Source organism: Protopterus annectens, chromosome 14.part0 (genome assembly GCF_019279795.1).
Source record: "Protopterus annectens isolate FY-2018-M chromosome 14.part0, PAN1.0, whole genome shotgun sequence".
Lineage (NCBI taxonomy): Eukaryota > Metazoa > Chordata > Ceratodontiformes > Protopteridae > Protopterus > Protopterus annectens.
The window spans coordinates 320960805-320979335 of NC_056748.1; the positions used below are offsets into that span (position 1 = coordinate 320960805).

General features: G+C 41.4%; 1 protein-coding gene across 9 annotated transcripts in view; it reads right to left on the reverse strand.

The window, feature by feature from the left end:
• PLEKHA1 (pleckstrin homology domain containing A1) overlaps positions 1-18531 on the reverse strand; it is a 2820639-nt gene that overhangs the window by 2065513 nt on the left and 736595 nt on the right. For 8 of the 9 annotated variants that reach the window (XM_044056044.1, XM_044056048.1, XM_044056047.1 and 5 more), the window contains exon 4: positions 8771-8871. The exons of the other annotated variant lie outside the window; for it this stretch is intronic. The gene's annotated coding sequence lies outside the window, so the exon portion shown is untranslated. The remainder of the gene's footprint in view (positions 1-8770; positions 8872-18531) is intronic. 9 annotated transcript variants of the gene reach the window in all.

The following is an 18531-nucleotide window of genomic DNA, read 5'->3' on the forward strand; positions in this document are numbered from 1 at the left end:
CCCCACATTGCAAAGTACGTTTTCTAACTTGTTCAGCTGAATGCAATAAATCCTGTAAATCTTTATTTTCCACACAGTCAGAAATCATCATTTTCTGTTTAAGCAGTCCCATGATATGCTGTTGATATTTTAGCATATGAAATTGACAGTTTAAAGCTCTGATTGCCAAGGTTGCAGAAGTATAATCCTTTTTACCTCATCTATCCAGCACCCTGGAGTCTCTATCAGAAGAGGTAGGATTTTTAGTAGTAGAAGCATTAATGCCTTTGGGCTCCTGAGAAATGGTTTCTGGGTCTGCAACAGGATTCTTGAAAAGGAGCTTGTAGGACTCAGGAACCCTGTAGTATCTGTCTGGTATACTGGGAGCCAGAAGCATGGAATCAGGGGCCATACCGGATTCCGAAAACACATCAACAATTTCTAGTACAGGAGGTATAGCCAAAGGCCTATGCTGAGGAAGAAGAAGGAAATCCCTAAGCCTCTTTTTGGATTCAGAAAATTCCTGACTTTCCCAGTGGAAATGCTCCCTTAAGGTATGTAAAGTTTCCCCAAAAGAAAAGTCCTCGGGGAGCAGAGGGAATGGAATCCTCTGCATCAGAATCCTCATAAGTAGGTATGGACAAATCCAGGTCATTAGAAGAGTCAGAAGAAACAGAGTCCTGTTCAGAAGAGTCATTGTCAAGCTCAGCCTAGGCCTCTTAGAAGAGGGGGGGTTGACTACCCCTGATTACAGTAATTAAATCTTCAGCCATTTTGATCATTTGTTTTTTAGGCATAGGGGCCTGAACATGTGGCCTGGGCATCGTTTCTTTAGACATAGATCGAGATTTAGGCCTTAGAATTGAAGGTGGAGTTGGTTTAATATGCAAGTCTGTAGGCCTGAATACACCCTCAGAAGCCGGTGCCTGCACAGCGGCTCTGGACCCATCCAAGGTACAGACATCCACGGGGGTCCATAGCTGCAGCATCTTGTGGCATACCAGACTCCGAATGGGTCTCAGTAGAGGCCTGCGAATCAGAAGTAGCGGGTATCAGGGACTGCAAAAGCACCTCACTGAGTACCGGTGAACTGGCGACTGGCTTAGGAGAAGCATCGTCGGCAGTTTTGGACCTCAACGGTCTGTCTCTGTCTTTTTCTTTGCGTTTTTTCGGAATTCCGGTAGTCGGATGGCTAACCAATGTCATTTCTGGATAATTAAACTGAGAACCGAAATATTTAGAGGCAAAAATGTACTGACGACATATAGTGCGCTGATTACATAAAGCACAAAAGCAACAGCAAGGTACGTCGTGTTCAGGGCCTAGGCAAGGAATACAGTACAAATGAAAATCTTTATGAGGTATTTGCTTCCCACAAGTAATGCAATTATTAACTTTTACTGACATTGGTAAGGAGCAAGAAAAGTTTCCAGCGGGTACTTAGCTTTAGTTGAAGACTTTGGTTCTGAAACTCAAAACAAAAATTTCAGGAGTCGCCAACCGGCACTTGTGAATGCTTCTGCTACAGCACGGCAAAAGACTGATGTAATGGCGCCGGCTGCATGTTTTATACCCTGACGACCTGACGCCATGGAAGAAGGGACAGCAACCAACGAGGACCCAAGACTTTTAATCAAGCCGACTGAGGGCAACCTGGCAGCAGAATACCCAAATGTAATGACTGCAACAGTGAAACATGAAGAACATCTGCAGAGGCAAAACCAGCCCTGGATTTAGAAAACAAGGGTAGATTGTAATGCTTTGTGAAAGTATGGACAGAAGACCAAGTAGCTGCTTCTAGAATTTCCTTAGTAGGCACGCCTCTCAGAAAAGCAGCAGAGGTAGAGGCTGCTCTAGTAGAATGGGTCCTAATACCCCTGTGGGGAAACCTTCCCATGCTGCAGGTAACAAAAGTGAATACAATGAGCAATCCATTTTGAGATGGTTTGTTTTGAAATAGCTTTACCCTGAGCCCCAGGAGCAAAACTAACCAATAACTGTTCAGATTTTCAAAAGGATTTAGTCCTAAGTAAAATTTCAGCTATGTACATCAAGCGAGTGCAGAATCCTTTCCCCCTTTATTTTGGGGGTTGTTAAAAAATGTAGGCAGGTGAATACACTGGTTAAGGGTTAAACTGGAAACTACCTTAGGCATAAAGAAGGGACTGGTTCTCAGAGAAACCCGATCTGAGTGAAAAATAATGAAAGGTTCTACTGCCATTAAAGCTTGCAGCTCAGATACCCCTCTAGCTGAAGTAATAGCTAAAAGGAAAGCAGTCTTCCAGGATAGAAACTTCAAATCTGCAGAGGTAGCTGGTTCAAAGGGAGGCAGAGTAAGTTTTTCCAGGACAAAATTAAGATCCCAAGCAGGAGTAGGAGCTCTTCTGGGAGGTCTAAGATTACTAACTCCCCTCAGGAACTGTTTCATCAAGGGGTGAGAAAAAATTGGTTGCTCAAAAGAACAATGAGCCGAAACTGCTGAAGCGTGAATTTTGATTGAAGAAAAGGAAAGTCCACCATTAAGCAAACCTGCTAGGTAGTCAAGAATGAGGGAAAGAGAAAGATGAGAAGTCTCTTCTCCTTTAGCTAGCATCCAAGAGCAAAATCTCTTCCATTTACCTGCATAGGATTTTCTTGTTCTAGGCTTCCTGGCCTCATGAAGAACTTCAACCACCTGTTGGGAAAGATTTAAGGTATTAGCCAGGCAGTCAAATGCAGTATTTGAAGAGGAGGATGAAGGAACTTTCCCCCTCCCTATACCAACAGATCTGGTACCAGGGAAAGATGCCAAGGCTGAGCCTGGGAAAGGCTGTGATGGAGGGGACACCAATGCTGCCTGGGCCAATCTGGTGTTATCAGAATAGCCTGTGGTCTTTTGTCCCTTATCTTTAGCAGCACTCTAGGAAGAAGAGGAGAGAATGCGTAAACTGAGAAGTGCATCCATGGGAAGGACAACGCATCCACCCTCCAAGCTTTGTTGTGAAACTCCCTGGTGCAGAAGGTTGGAAGGAGATGATTGGTGTGCGAGGAGAAAAGATCCACTTGTGGGGTGCCCCAATGATGAGTGATGCAATGGAAAATGTCCCTGTTCAGTTGCCACTCGTGAGAATCCAGAACATGTCTGCTCAAATGATCCGCCAAGGAGTTTAGCCTCCCTGGAAGATACTGGGCTATTAAATGTAAGCCCATGGATGTGGCTTATGGACCATAGCCTCATGCTTTGTCTGCACAATGGGTAAGAGTAAGTCCCCCATTGCTTGTTGATGTACCACATGACTGTGGTATTGTTTGTCCTGATCAGCAGAGTTCCAGGGTACAGTAAGTCCTTGAAAGCCAGCAAGGCCTGCTGCACTGCCATCAATTCTTTTAAGTTTATGTGCAGATGAATCTGTTGTGTGCTCCAAGTCCCCTGTATGCCCCTGCCATCCAGATGAGCCACCCATGCAACATCTGAAGTGTCTGTGGTGAAAGTCTGGCTGGCAGGTGGTGGGCGGAAAGGCAGACCCTTGTTCTGAGAACAGGCTGTTGCCCAACAGAGGAACTCCATTTGTAGACAGAAATCAGGGAAGAATCAAGTCTAAGTCTTGTGTGTGTTGACACCAGAGATTCTTGAGGTACGACTGAAGTTTTCTCATATGCAGCCTTGCATATGGGATCATCAAAATACATGAAGCCATGAATCCCAGTGCTTGCAGGAATTGCCTTGCAGAGAGCTAGGTTCATGCTTGCCAAGTTCATGAAGTAAGCAGAAAGATCTTCTTGCTTCTGTTGAGGGAGGAATACCATCAACTGGGTGGCTGTTATTCAGACTCGCTCCCAGGAAAACAATCTCCCTTGAAGGAACCAATTTTGACTTCTTTTCGTTGAAAGTGTAACCCGAAGAGGTGAGAATGTTCTTCACAAAATCCAAATCCTTTAGTAGTTGTTCTGGGGAATTTGCTTGAATGAGACAGGTGTCCAGGTAAGGATAAATTTGAATGTTTCTCTACCTGAAAAAAGCAATGGCTGGAGCCAGGTACTTCATAAAAACTATGGGAGCAGTAGATAAGCCAAAGGGCAATGCAGATAATTTAAAGTGTTGCTCCCCAGCCCTGAAGAGAAGGAACTGCCTGCAACTCTCCCTTACTGGGAATGTGCAGATAAGCCTCCTTGAGATCCAAAGCTACCAGCCAGGAATCCTTTTCCAGCATTGGTAGTAATTGTTGAAGGGTGGGCATCTTGAATTTGGGAATCACCAGAAAAGTGTTTAGAATGGACAGATCCAGAATAGGGTGCCAGGTGCCCCCTTTCTTGGGAACCAGAAAAAGCCTTGAATAAAAGCCTAGGCCTGCCTGATTTGCATGAACTGGCTCTATAGCCCCCATAGTCAGTAGTGAAGAAATCTGAGTTCATACCTCTGCCCTGTGAGTTCTGGGTATGTCTGGGTACCCTTGTAAAAGAGGGAAGGTGTGAAAGTAAAACTTGTAACCTTGGTTTACTATATTGAGCACCCATTTGTCGTCTGTGATGGTAGACCATACCTCTGTGGACCTGGCCAACCTTCTCCCCAAAGGAAACCCAGGGTCCGCAGAGGTAGGCACAAGAAGGCCGGAGTCACTGAGAATGTTTGCTTTGGGAAGCTGGCTTAGACCTCCCCGATTTAGCAGAAGAATGCCATTGTTTAGACCTTTGAGGGGCAGAAGCCTGCCCTCTGGAAGACCTGAAACCCCTAGAACTACAGCAACCCAGCTTGCCAGGATCAGGGAAAGACCAATTCTTGGAAGGATAATGTCTACTGAACTGAGGAGGCTGAACCTGAAGGAAATATTTTACATCTTGCCTAGATTTTGTCTTAAACTCCAACTTCTTCATACCTCCTCAGCCTTATTATCAAAAAGATTGTCCTTGTGCAAAAGAAAATCCAGCATTTAGATTTAACTTGTTCAGAAAGAGGTTGCTCCCTGAGCCAAGCATGTCTTCTAATTACAGAACCAGTGGCTGCTGCTCTGCAGGAAGCTTCCAAAGTGTCACAACCACAATGAAGTGAATGTTTATCAATTAAAGTGGCAGAATTCAGTAAGTCTTGCAAATCTTTGTTCTCCATCATGGAAGGAATATCTCCAAGTTTAGCCTTAATAGCCTCCAAGGTATGCTGCTGATACTTAATCATGTGAAAAAGACACTTCATGGATCTAATGGCAAGAGTTGCAGAGGTATAGACTTTTTTACCCCACCTGTCCAAGTCCCTAGATTCCTTATCAGAAGGCACAGGGTTTTTAGCAGTAGTAGCCTTAACACCCTTGGGGCCTTGAGAAATAATTTCTGGATCAGCAGTAGGGTTTTTAAAAATGAATTGAGGAGACTCAGGAACCCTGTAATACCTATCTGGTTTTCTGGGGGTAGGAGGAACAGAATTAGGAGTTAAAGAATTTTCCATGAAAACATCATCCACAACTTCCAAAATTGGAGGTACAGCCAGAGGCTTATGCTGTGGCAAATCCAAAAATTCCCTGATTCTTTTCTTAGACTGAGGAAAATCCTGACATTCCTATTTAAAATGCTCCCTAAGAGAATTCACAGTATCCCCAAAGGAAAAATCTTCTGGAGGGGAGGTAGAAGGGATAGAGTCCTCAGCATCAGAATCCTGAAAGCCAGAAAAAAGTTGAGAATTTCCTTTTTCAGCAGCAGACAAATGGAAATTTCAGAATCTGAGACAGATAAAACATCAGGAGATAATTCCCTAGCCCTCTTTGAAGGAAGGGATGAGAGCCCGTGATCAGGGAAAGAAAATCACCAGCTGGGACTGAGATACAGGAGGGGAGGCCAATGCCTGCTTGTGAGTAGGTTTGCGGCTGGAAGGTTTACTAGTAATACGGAGGGACTTAGGAGGCCTAGCAACTGCGGAAGTCTGAACTAAGGTGGTTCTGGTCTCATGTCGAAAAGAAGAGGCATCAGAAGCCGGTGCCTGGAAAGCGGCGCTGGACCCATCTGAGGCGGTGACAGGAGGAGGGTCTGAAGATGAAAAAGCAGCCTGTGGCATGGAGGATTCTGTAACGGTCTCGGCAGAGGCCTGCGGCTGAAAATCTGCGGACTGCAGGGGCTGCGAAAGTGCCTCACTGACTACAGCTGTGCTGACGACCAAGCTCACCGGTGCATCATCAGAAGATTTAACCCTAGGCTTGTCGCGGTCCTTGTCCTTGGTTTCCTAGGTATATCCGAAGTCGGGAGACCAGAAGACGCCATACCGATGAACTTAGGCCAGACTCCGAAATGCTTATACAAAATCTTAGCTCTACGACATATGGTACGTGGGTTAAAGGAAGCACAGAGATCGCAGTTAGGGATATCGTGCTCAAGGTCCAATCAAGTTATACAAGACGAATGGAAATCACGGTGCGGGATCTGTTTTCCGCAGGCAAGACAGTTATTAACTTTATCTGACATTCATTAAAGCAAGAAAAGCGGAGCCCCAACGGGGTACTTACCTTAAGGAGTCTTCAACTTGGTAGTCGGAAAGCAAAACGAAGGTAAACGGCCGACCGGCACTAGTACGGATTGCATCTGCTTCGGGCTCCGTGGCAAGAAAGCCTGAGGAAATGGCATCGGCTGCCACTCTTTATACTGGACTTACATCAGTTTTACAACCAGCGGCAGCCGACGTCATATACCCAGGATTCTGGTATTCAGGCTGACTGAGGGCTACCGGGAGCCAGATAAACCGTATGTGAGGACTGCAACAGTGAAACAAGAAAAACATCTACCTTTGTCTTGCTAGCTAATGCAGAAGTATAGTCAAAGGGGTGCAACAACACTAACCTACTATATTATACATTAGCATCTTCAGAAACATCATGTGACCCAAAGCTACCTGCCAAAATATGTCAAATCATGGGTTAGAAGTACTATGGGGATAGATAAAGTCTTTAACAATACATGACAGCACTGAATAGGTCACTACTTGTAAACCAGGTAAGGACAGTCCACTAACTCTTTCCAGGCTGACACATACTGGATTCCCCTAGAACAGTGACGGCGAACCTTTTGGGCTCAGTGTGTCAAAAATTCGGAAAATGCCGGACTCTGCTGGAGTGTCACCCCCCCCCCCCCGAACAAAAGAGAAACTATTTCTTACATATTCATTTATTTAAAAACATACAGTCCAATCATGTGTTGCTATGTATTATAAAAGTAAAAGAAAAATCAGTGACTTACAATAGAGAAAACAATATGCACACTGAGAATTGGACTTAAAATAGTGCACCAAAAAATTACCCTACTTTTAATAGTAATTTTGAATTGAACTGAAAAAAAAGCTATGGAACACATTGCATTTCATTTGCTAGACATCAATTAATGACATTTTGCTGCTGAGATTTAATAAATAACTGCACGGCCACATATTTCTTGTGTTTCTGTTCATTCAGTTTCTTTGGTAACTTGTGTATGGTGAATGCTGGTGTATCACCCAAAACGTCTTGGTGTATCACCTTTGACAAGCATGTCACAGGTTCGCCACCACTGCCCTAAAATTACACCAGGAGCACAGCCACAAGGTGGAGTCTATTACATTTTGTTTATACTGAGGCAATGAGTTGATCATGACTAGCTTTATACCAGCATTGGAAGTGCATGCCAAGAACTCATCATCTCTCTCTACATATACTGCAGTGATGGGAGCCTCAAATCATTCAAATGCACACGCTCTACAATGTCAGAGGGATGTCTGGAGTGAACAGACTTGAAAGTCCTAGAAACCTGTTGTATTCTGGCTCCTAAGAGGCACCTCATCATCATCCTATCTCTACCAAGTCTGGAAAGTGCAGTAGCTGTGTATCATAAAACAAAGTTACCAATGGCCATGACATTATCTTGGGTTTTGGTTGGTTCACTGTACCTTAAGGATTCAGATGGGGTGGTATTATAACTCTCTGAGTGCAGTTTGTGAAAAGTAGTAATAAAGCCAAGGTACATGAAGCTACATTATCAAGATGCAAGTGTACATCCCTCTAGTATTGCTCCCCTCTATTCTTTCACTAATTGGGAAGGGATAACATCACTAAAATGTACTCAAGTAGCACAGTTCTGCAATTCATTTGGAACTCACATGTCTGGCTACCACTTATCTATGTAATGGTGAATTATCTTTCTGCTAACTTTAACCCAGTTTATAATATAAAGGTACGATCATGCAATGCATATTTCATTTACTCTAACAAAATTAAATATCACTGAAAGGAATCTTTCACTTAGCCTAGGAAATACTTTCATCTTACAGTCATGAATACTGCAAGTGTTTTTTTTTTTTTGCAACCTTTAACTCATGCTTCTGCCTGTAGCAGGTGTACTATACTTATATAACTTCACAAAAAATTTTAGGGATCAACTAAATGTAATTTTATTATACAATACAAAGCTATACCAATATATTTATTCTATTTTTGTGGGGATTTACTGTCATACTCTGATAGTCTGTTAACTTGTTTTTGTTTGGACAGCAAAAAAAATATATGTTGCCTAGTGGATTACGAACAGCATATGCAATGAGTTAGACTACAACCGAAGAATTTTATATATAAACATTTAACGCATGCTGTACATTCGTTGTTCAGTAGCTGTATACTCCTGTTATGTCTCCGAATCACTGTTAGTAGGCAGAAGGCAATATATTATATTTTCTCTGACTACTGAATACTATCTCTGAATTTAATTCCTTCCACTACTAGTGACTATCTAATCTAATTCACTTCCTTCCATTTGAGTTTAATCTATGATTATCTTTCTTCTGGTTCAACTCTGTGCTACTTCTCCTTACCTTCAGCAGTACTTCCAAGCTTATTTTGCTGCTGTTCTCTCAATATGCTGCACTTCAGCCTCTAACAATCATCCTTCCTCCAAGTCTGTGTATTAACAAATCTGTATGTCATTAAAAAACATCGCTTTAGACAAAACATGAAACAGCTGGATAAATATGCATACAAAGCTGTTAGCTTAATTTCCAATTCAAATATTTATTAGCATCAGCACAATGTCACAGAAGGTCATTAGTTGTTAATGTGTAAGTACAGTCATAAAATCATTTATCATTTAAAAGTACAAGACAGGAAAATAAAATAAAAAAAGGAGTGGCCAGAAAGAAAAAAAGGTAACAGTTCAGGCTAGTGCGTATGGTCTACCAGAAAATGGTCTACCAGAAAAGACAATCAAGTAAATTTGCAGAATAATGGGTTTACAGTTACAGATCTGGCAAATACATTTTTGTGTGATATTGTCTTGTTTAGCAGACATTAAGACATTCAAATTATGGTAGTAAAGTGTTGCAATGCCTAAATAATATCTTGATACAGAGACAGAAAAGCGTTTACAGACATTAAATGATGTTTTGCTAGTTTACAAAATGTAGAATTTCAAGTTCAAGTCAGCGTCATATTTTAAAAGTGATACTACTGACAAAAGTTCAGATCCCATGCAAGAAAAGAGTGCAGCATAAATATTATGCTTCATTAAAACCACAGGTTCAAATCTCATGTAGAAGAAAATTCACATAACTGTATTCACAGAAAAGCAAAGTTCTTGAATTAAATCAGTTCAACTCCAGTAATAAATGTATATATATAAAAAGTTTGAGATTTTATATACGTCATGCAGAAATTGCAGTTTACCAAGCACAACAGAGGCATAGACTTACGTAACTGAGTTATCAGATTACAGGCCAGCTTTGCCAGCTGGATTAAAGACAGTACTATATGCCATTAAACAATATGGTAAAGATCAGTTTATTATTATTAGTGACAGTTTTATGCAGTAATAGTCAAGAAAACTGTAGACAGCAATGCTAAATCCTTGCAGCAATTGGTAGTACTGAAAGAATTAAATGACGTCAGGTTAGGAAACAGCTGTATGTAAAAAAAAAAAAAAGAGTGATCATAGGTTCATAAGCAAGTACTAGGCTATTGGCCCTAGAGCTAATATAAACCCAGCCAAAAAGGTACCCTGGTTTTCGCCACCCAAGAAAATTATTTTCCTGTGCCGCTGTCGAGCAGAGCCACAGAAGTGATCCCAGGGGTGAATTTCTTATTTCCCATCCAATCATCAAGATTTTTTTGAAGAATGCTAATGAGGAGCTTTGCTTGCTAATACATAGGTAGTTTGTTCAAGACTATGGGAAGTCTCTGGGACAGGAATCTATCCCTCCAGCATGTTCTGTTTATTGTGGTGATCAGGTTTAGGTCCCTAGAGCGTGTAGCTCAGAGGGATTGGGATTTCTTTAAGTGGAGCATGTCCAACAGCTCTGGGTTTGACATAGCTTTGTATGTTAGGCAGAGATCGCCTCTGAGTTGGTGATTTGTGATGGAGTAAAGTTGGAGTTTTTTGAGACGGTCTGCATAGGGCATCTGTTTGAGGCCAGTAATCCTCTTTGTGAGGTATTTCTGTGGCCTTTCCAGTTCTTGTAGATGTCTTGTGAGGTACATACCAAAAGAGGCGTTGTACTTTATAATGGGTCTAATGCGTGATGAGTAGAGGGGAACAATGACCTCTTTTTTCCTGAATGAGAGACCTTTTGTGATAAGGTGTGCCACATAGGATTTCCTGATTACTGTGGCGATGTGATTATCAAAGGAGAGACTACTGTCCACTTGTGTCCCAAGGTCTCTTATCACACTTTCGGTGTTAAGTAGACTACCACTTATGTGGTAGCTCATGGGTACAGAGTTTTTACCAAAGGGGATAACAATGCTCTTTCTGGCTTTGAGCTTGAGGCCATGACTTTGACACCAGGAATCTGTCTCAGTGAGGCCCTTTTGTAGCATGTCCACATCATTAAGAGTTTCATTTATGGCTCCTAGTTTGCAGTCATCTGCGAACTTCATTAGGCAAAGGCCTTTTGTGTTAGCCTGTACTTCAGAGAAGTAGATACCAAACAGGAGAGGACCCAGGACTGAACCCTGTAGTACTCCACTTGTCACTGGTCTGAAGTCAGATTTGGAGTCTGCTACTTTCACAGTGTGGGTTTTGTCAGTGAGCCAGTTGGCAACCTATCTTGTGACATAGGGATTTATAAATAGGTTAACGAGTTTATCTATAATTCCAGAGTGGGGGATGGTGACCTTGGCGAGATCTAGATAGGCTGTGTGAACCACCTTACCCTCGTCTACAGCTTTGGTGACTGCTTCAAAGAAGTCTATCAGGTTTAGGAGACATGATCTGCCTTTTACAAACCAGAACTGGGTGGGGTCCAGAGTTTGGAGATTAGCAATGTCTGTTTACAAGTTTCATGATAATACATTCCATGGCCTTGCAGACCAGGCTCATTTGGCTAATGGGGTGGCAGTTCCCAGGGTTCGTGGTGGCTCCCCCTTTGTGGAGTGGGATAACCGTCGGTGTGCGCCATTCAGTGGGCACAAAGCCTGAAGTGAGACTATGATTGAACATGGTGCATAGGTGGGGTGTGCCAGTTCATTCTGTAGTTCGTGTAGAACGTAGCCTGGGATGTTGGCAGGTCCCATGGATGCTGTGTTCTTGCGTTGGAGAGTGTGGTTTTTACCTGTGCAGCCGTGATTACAGGAACTTTGCACTCTTCCGGTATAGAGAGGGGGATACAGTTAGCACTGAAGCTATCTGCCAGGATGTTGGCAATGTCAGTTGGTTCTGTATATTTAGTGCCACTGTGCTGTAACTCAAAGCAGTTCTGAGTGTTAGCTATAGAATACTTTGTGGATGTCTTTAGAATCAGTGGTGATTTTGTTTTTGTAACTAGCTTTGGAGGATTTTATGAGGGATCTCAGCTTCTTACTGAGGCTGACCAGGGAGTTCCTCCAATCATGGGATTTACTCTTTTGCACAACAGTTTCTTTTTTCTGTTATAGAGTTTGTTTATGGCAGGGGACCACCAGATTGGCTTCCTTTTTTTGGAGGATAGCATCTTGGTTCTGTTAGGGATAGCATGATCCATGCACTTGTGTAAGTGCTTATAAAGTGCATTTGTGTAGGATTCAGCAGTCTTACCTCTATTGTCCGTCTGCATGGGTGTCGTGAAGTTTGTCACTTTTGTCTTGAAAAGCGTGAAGTTGGCTTTGGAGAAATGTTTTACGGTGGTTTCCCTAATTGGGGGTGGAGGCAGGATGTGGATGTCTAGGGTGATTAGCTTGTGGTCGGACCTGACCAACGAGGAATTGACCTCTGGTGTGGAACACCGGTCGCCCATGTTGGTAATGACCAGATCTAGGATACTGCTGCCTTGGTGGAGGTGTAGATAAGTTGATCCATGGCGATGGAATTTATGAATTCTAGAAAATGTTGAGCAAAAGAGTTGGTACATGAGTAGTTTTCCCGGTTAATGGTGGGGTAGTTGAAATCGCCCATTATTAGGGTGTTGGGTTGTACCTCTATATTTTCCAGTGTATCAAGAAATGAGGAGTGGGAATCTTGGGGTATGGTGGGGGATCTGTAGCAAGTTACAATTTGGATTGCAGTCTTGCCCAGAGTTAGTTGCACTTGGATAATCTCAGATGCATTATGCTGAGCAACTAGCCTGGAGTTGTGGATATCCTTAATGAATATGGACACACCTCCGTCTTTAGTGTTTCGGTCCAGGTTAGGTGGCTGAAAGGTGTGGTATGAATTATAGTCTGGTAATGCAGGGGTGTTCTCTGGAGCCTTGAACCAGGTCTCTGTCACTGCATAGATGTCGATGTCCTCCATTTTAAGGAGTGTCTCAAGTGAATGCATTTTGAGGTTTAGACTTCTAGCATGGAGTAGCATTACCCTCAGATTTTGCTTGCTTGTACCTATTACAGTGATGAATTTGTCATTTGAACCTTGCCTAAGAAAGGCACTATAGGGGTGGCAAGAGCCTTTGCCAATATCCGGAATCCGAAGGGTGACAGGTGCAGGCCATCTCTGGCAAAGCATTGTGGTATGCCGATCATGTCATCCCAGGCAGGCAGATACTGGATCCCCTTAGAATGACATCAGAAGCTTAGCCAATTGTTGAGGTCGATCATTTTTTTCCTTGTACTGTGGTATAATTCTGGGTGATGGCAGGCTGCTACTCAGGGCTAGGGTCATACCTGCCTAGGCTACAGGATCGGAGAGCTCCTCTATCTCTCTTTTCATGCAGTCCAGGGAGGTACGTCTCAGGTCATTCACTCCAACATGGACAATGACAGAGTCATATTTGTACTCGTTGTGGAGTGACCTCACTGTGTGCATTATGTGGCAGATCCTGGTACCAGACAGGCAGCTGACCGTAACTTTCTTCTTGTTTAGCCTGGTGAGTTTAACATCAGTGTGCCTGACTATAGAGTCACCTATGACTAGAGTGTTGGGTACGTTGTTATGCCTTATGGGCTGTGGTTGAGTAGCACAATGAGTTTGTGGGCTGTCATTTGGGTTGTGTTGGGGGTGGAGGTTGCTTGTGTTTCTGTTTTGGAGGTCTCTGTTGCTTGAGCAGATTTTTACTGAGAGCCTCCGCAAATGTAGGTGTGTGTTTTGTATTGCTATGTGTGTGTTTTGGTGGTGTAGGTTTTGAGGGACTCTGTGATGAGTGTGATGTGGTGCAAGTGTTTAACTTCTCCTCTTGACTGTCTAGTCCAGTCTTGGGTGAAGAGAACTTTGCTTCCAGTTTGGCTATATAAGTGCATCTCTCACAGGTTGTAGTATTTGGTGGTAGGAGGTGAGTGCTGTCCGTGTACATGAGGCAATTGCTGCATTGCCCCAAGATCCCCAGATTCATCAGGTAGACAAGAGAAAACACCGGGAGCTGACCCTTAAATAATACGCACTTATTCAGCCATGTCTAAGTACTAAAAACTGTTTTCTTCTAGACATGTGAGGAAAGTTGAGTGCTGTAGTAATTTGTAGTTCATTTAGTGCTTACAACTAGTTCTGAACAAGTCCTAAGCTCAAAGAAACAGATTTGAGTGCTAAAACTAAAAAAACTGGCTAGTTCTAAGGGAAAATTTGAAGAGCAGACATTATGGCACCGGGAGTAGTTTAACCCTAGCTAAGCGGCGATGCACAAAGTGTATTTTATTTTTTTAATATAACAGTAGCAAATGAGCAACTGACCTAAACAAATTAACCAATTGACTGATAAAAAGCTAAAAAATGAGCCCCGCTCAAGTAGTCTTCGATCAGACAAGTTCTAACTGCACACTCCTGCCACTAGTGTGCAAGGGAACCTTCTCAAAAAAAAAAAATGGTCTGGATTAGTGCCCAAGTTATTCAAACAAAGCTAGACTCAGCAGGTCTGAATTTAGTCTATGCTACAGTGAACAAGGCGTACCAATTTCAGAAAGAAACAGTTCAAATAAGCAGGCACAATAAGCCTTTAACTAGAAACTCCCAGCTCAGAACAACAGAATCTACCCTCTCCTCCCACAAGACTGCAGACCACACCTTCTTAATGCAAAATAATTGGCCCGAAGCCCAAGTGCTTCAACCAAAGGCTTAGAATAACAGTTACAATTTAATCAGGCTACTAACAAGCAGTAATAAATGCAGCAGAATAAATGCAATAAAGTAGGAAGACACACAAATACAGTAAAAACAGATGAATACAGTGCGATTTTTTTAAACAACAACAGAAAACAAGCAAACTGATTTAAACAAATTACCCAATTAACCAGTAAAAAAGCTCAAAACTGAGCCCTGGATCCAGCAGTCTTCAATCAGACAAGTTCTAACTGCACACTCCTGCCACTAGGGTACAGGGGAAACCTTCTCCAAAAATGATGGCCTGGATTAGTGCTCAAGTTATACAAACAAACCTAGATTCAGCATGCCTGAATCTAGTCTATGCTACAGCAAACAAGCTGCACCAATTTCAGAAAGAAAAGGTTCAAATAAGCAGGCACAATAATCCTTTAACCAGAAATTCCCAGCTCAGAAGGTTAGAATCTAGCCTCTCCTCCCACAAGAGTGCAGACCACAAACCTTCTTAATGTAAATAACTGGCCTAAAGCCCAAGTCCTTAAACCAGAACTAATGCACTTTTAGAATAACAGACACTGAGCCTTCAATCAGCAATTGCCAAGTTTCAAGGATGTGAGCTACCTGTCATGCTACAACAATGCAGACCACAAGCCTTCTTAATGTAAAACAACTGGTCCGAAGCCCAAGTGCTTAAACCAAAAGGCTTAGAATTAACAGTTACAATTTAATCAGGCTACTACCAAGCAGTAATGAATGCAGCAGAATAAATACAATTGAGTATTTTTAAGAAGAGGCAAAAGCAAAATAAAGTGCAATTTTCTTTGAGTAAAGTGCAAGGAGAGAGGGAGGAAGGAGGAGCAGAAGAAAAATTCAAGGTTAAGAACCTAAGTGGGTTGGCCTTTTCAAATGTTCTCTCTGTATTAAGTAGACTGAACACCAGACTGGGAGGGGTGTCCCAGATCAAATTTATAGTAGAGGCAGGCAACTGCAAAGCCAAGAACTAAAACAACACTAATTCTTTTGTAAATTATGACCTGAGGGTCAAAGAGTAAACACAAAGTCCAACAGTTAAAATTAATTTTATAAAGGTGCTGAAATGCAAAAATTGTGGAAATATTAGTGTCAGATTACTACTTTAGTTTAATTTGAGGTTATAACAGGGAAAAAGAATGCCACTGGCATTTCTGTTACATTTAATAATGAACGAACAGCCTTTACATTTCACTGTAGTACATCATCAGTTTAGTTTCAGACTTGCAAAAATGTATTTATTAGTAACATTGGTCTAGTTCACTATAGTACATTATCAGTTTGCTTAAAGACTTAAGAGAGCTTATTAGCAGCATGTTTACTTTGTGCAGAAAAATGTAAATAAAGTCATGTCAACAAGCAATTCTATCAGTTTACAATTGTTAAAGCAGCAAATGTTATTTTAAGGACCTGATGCTGCTTTTTTGTGCTTTAAAGATATTACTACAAAAGACACCATCAGTTTTGGATATTTAAATAATTTCTATGTTGATTTTCCAGAATGCATATTTAAACACAGTCAAGAAAATATGACTTCAGCCACCCAGCCTTGCACAGGAGATGGGAAAGGGGAGTCTTGGAAGGCCTAAGTGTAAAAGGAACAAGGACATTAAGACTCTAAAGTGGCCCTTCCAATACCTTAGCAGTGACTGGAACAATGCAGAGCAAGCTTAAAGTTGGCAAGAGCTGTGGTGCACAACTCAAATATCTACAGAAAGACAAGTCTTCAATGTTTGTTTAAATGTGTTCCAGTTATCTAAATTATTTAAATTTAAAATGTTTATACAATAGATGTGTATTTATGCAGATAAGATTTAAAGTAAGTATGGAAATGTGTATTTTTTTCAACAATTGTACAGCAGTACTAGTTTTTCAACTTAAACTTGTTTCAGTTATCTAAAACATTTAAAGTTATATGTGTATACAATATATGTGCATTTATGCAGATATGAGATAAAACAAGTAAGCAAATATTTTTATGTTTTCAGAAAATCATATAACAGTGCTAGTTTTCAGTTTATGCTTCATCTGTGTTCAAATGATACTGACAGAAAAAAAGTATTCCTTTAATAACAGTTTATTTTCCAGAATAACATTTACCAGATTTTGGTTTACGCTTTTTTATCTATTCAAATGATACTGGCAGAAAAAAAAGTCCTCTAGCGATGGCTTAGTTTCCAGAATATAACATTTACCATATTTCAGTTTATATTTTTATCTGTGGTCAGGTAACACTGGCAGAAAAAGTATTCCTTTAGTATTAATTTAGTTTTCAGAATATAACATACAACAGCTATTTTAGATGTTCAGTATAAATATGTATCACTTTAGTGAAGATTCCACTTTCAGCATAAGACATTCATACTCAGTTATATATTTCTAACAGCATTACTTGACAGTTTACATCACACTTCACATTAGTCATAAGAAAGGATGAAGTGACAAAATTATATGTAACAGGCTTATTAAGATATGTTATCTAAAGAATAAGTAATAGTTATTTAATATACTCAAGGCATGACAGGTCAGGATTAATTTGTTAATGAATTTACAAAATACAGTGCACCCTATATTATTGTACATTAGACAGAAAGTTAAAAAAACACTGACAGGGTATGCAAAGTTACAGTTCTGAAATACGGAAATCATAGGTTTTAGTAAACATACTTCTATTATAGCACATAGATATTTACAGGACATTTAGGACAAATGTAAGAAGCACACATCTATTACAACACATAGAAATTAAAAAGATAAATAGAAAGGATTATTAGTAACAAATTTAGCTGAAGATTTACAGAAACAAGTTATTACAGAATATGGTAATTATGCTTCAAGATACACACATTATAGATGTAAAAAAGGGAGTTTACCAGTTACAACATATGAAACAATTGTCCATTATAATCAATCTTAAAGTTAAGAGACTTCAATCTAAACATACCATAAATGCTTGTGACACGCAGTGGTTAAAATTGCAATTGCAGGTTTATTTACCAGATAAAACTTGTTTCATAATACCATAGGAGGTTTCTAGGCTAATGGCCCTGGGGCCCTTACAAGCCTAGCCAAGAGTTTATCCCCAAAAAAGAAATCTCAGCCAGCACCTGTTGCCCCTGTCAATGAGGGACACAGGTGGAACCCCTGGGACAAATCTAAAGTTTCCCATCCACTCATCAAGGCTGCACTTGAAGAGGGTCATCAAGGTAGTCTGACATGTATGGGAAGCCTATTCCACAGAGAGGGCAACCTCTGGGAGACAAACCTGTCTCTCCAGCAGGTTTTGTTGATGCTGCATATTAGATTTAGGCCTTTTGAGCGGGTGATGCGTGAGGAGTTAAGACTTACGGATATGGAGCATCTCTAGTAGTGCATGGTCCGATATTGCCTTGTAGGCGAGACACAGATCACCTCTGAGCTATCTGTACAATACTGAGCGGAGTGGTAGTGATCTCAGCCTGTCCGCATAGGACAAGTGTTGATCAGTATAAGTGGTACTGTTAAGTAATAATTCAGAACAAACCTAGGCTTTGCTATGGAGGCTTCTGATGTAACTGAAGAAGGCTTTGTGGTTTCCCTTTGTTTCAGTGGTTAATTTCAATTCAAAACTGGCTTTGGAGGTTTTCGCTACTGATCTAATTTGCTTGTTGAGGCTGAGGAGAGAGTTTTTCCAATTTGGAATTTGTCCCTTTTTACCCTTGGGCAACAGTTTCTTCATTTTGTTGTAAAGCCTGTTGATAGAGGATGTCCACCAAACAGGTTTGTGTTTCCTTGAGGAGCATGTTTTACTTCTGTTGGGTATGAATGAGTACATGCAGTTATATAGGTGCTTATATACCGCACCGGCGTACTGTTCAACATAGTTGTCTGCATCCTCTGGGGGGGGGGGTGAAGCTACTAATACCCTCCTTTAGAAGGCTGTCAGCTTTTGAGAAGGTATTTAGCTTGGTTACGGCTGTGGGGGTGGGATTGAAACTTCGAATGAGGCAGATCAATGATCTGATCTTACCTGGGAAGAACATACTATGGGAGTGGTGCAGCAGTCACCCATGTTGGTGAGAACCAAGTCCAGAATGTTAACTCCCCTTGTGGGGGATGAGACAAGCTGGT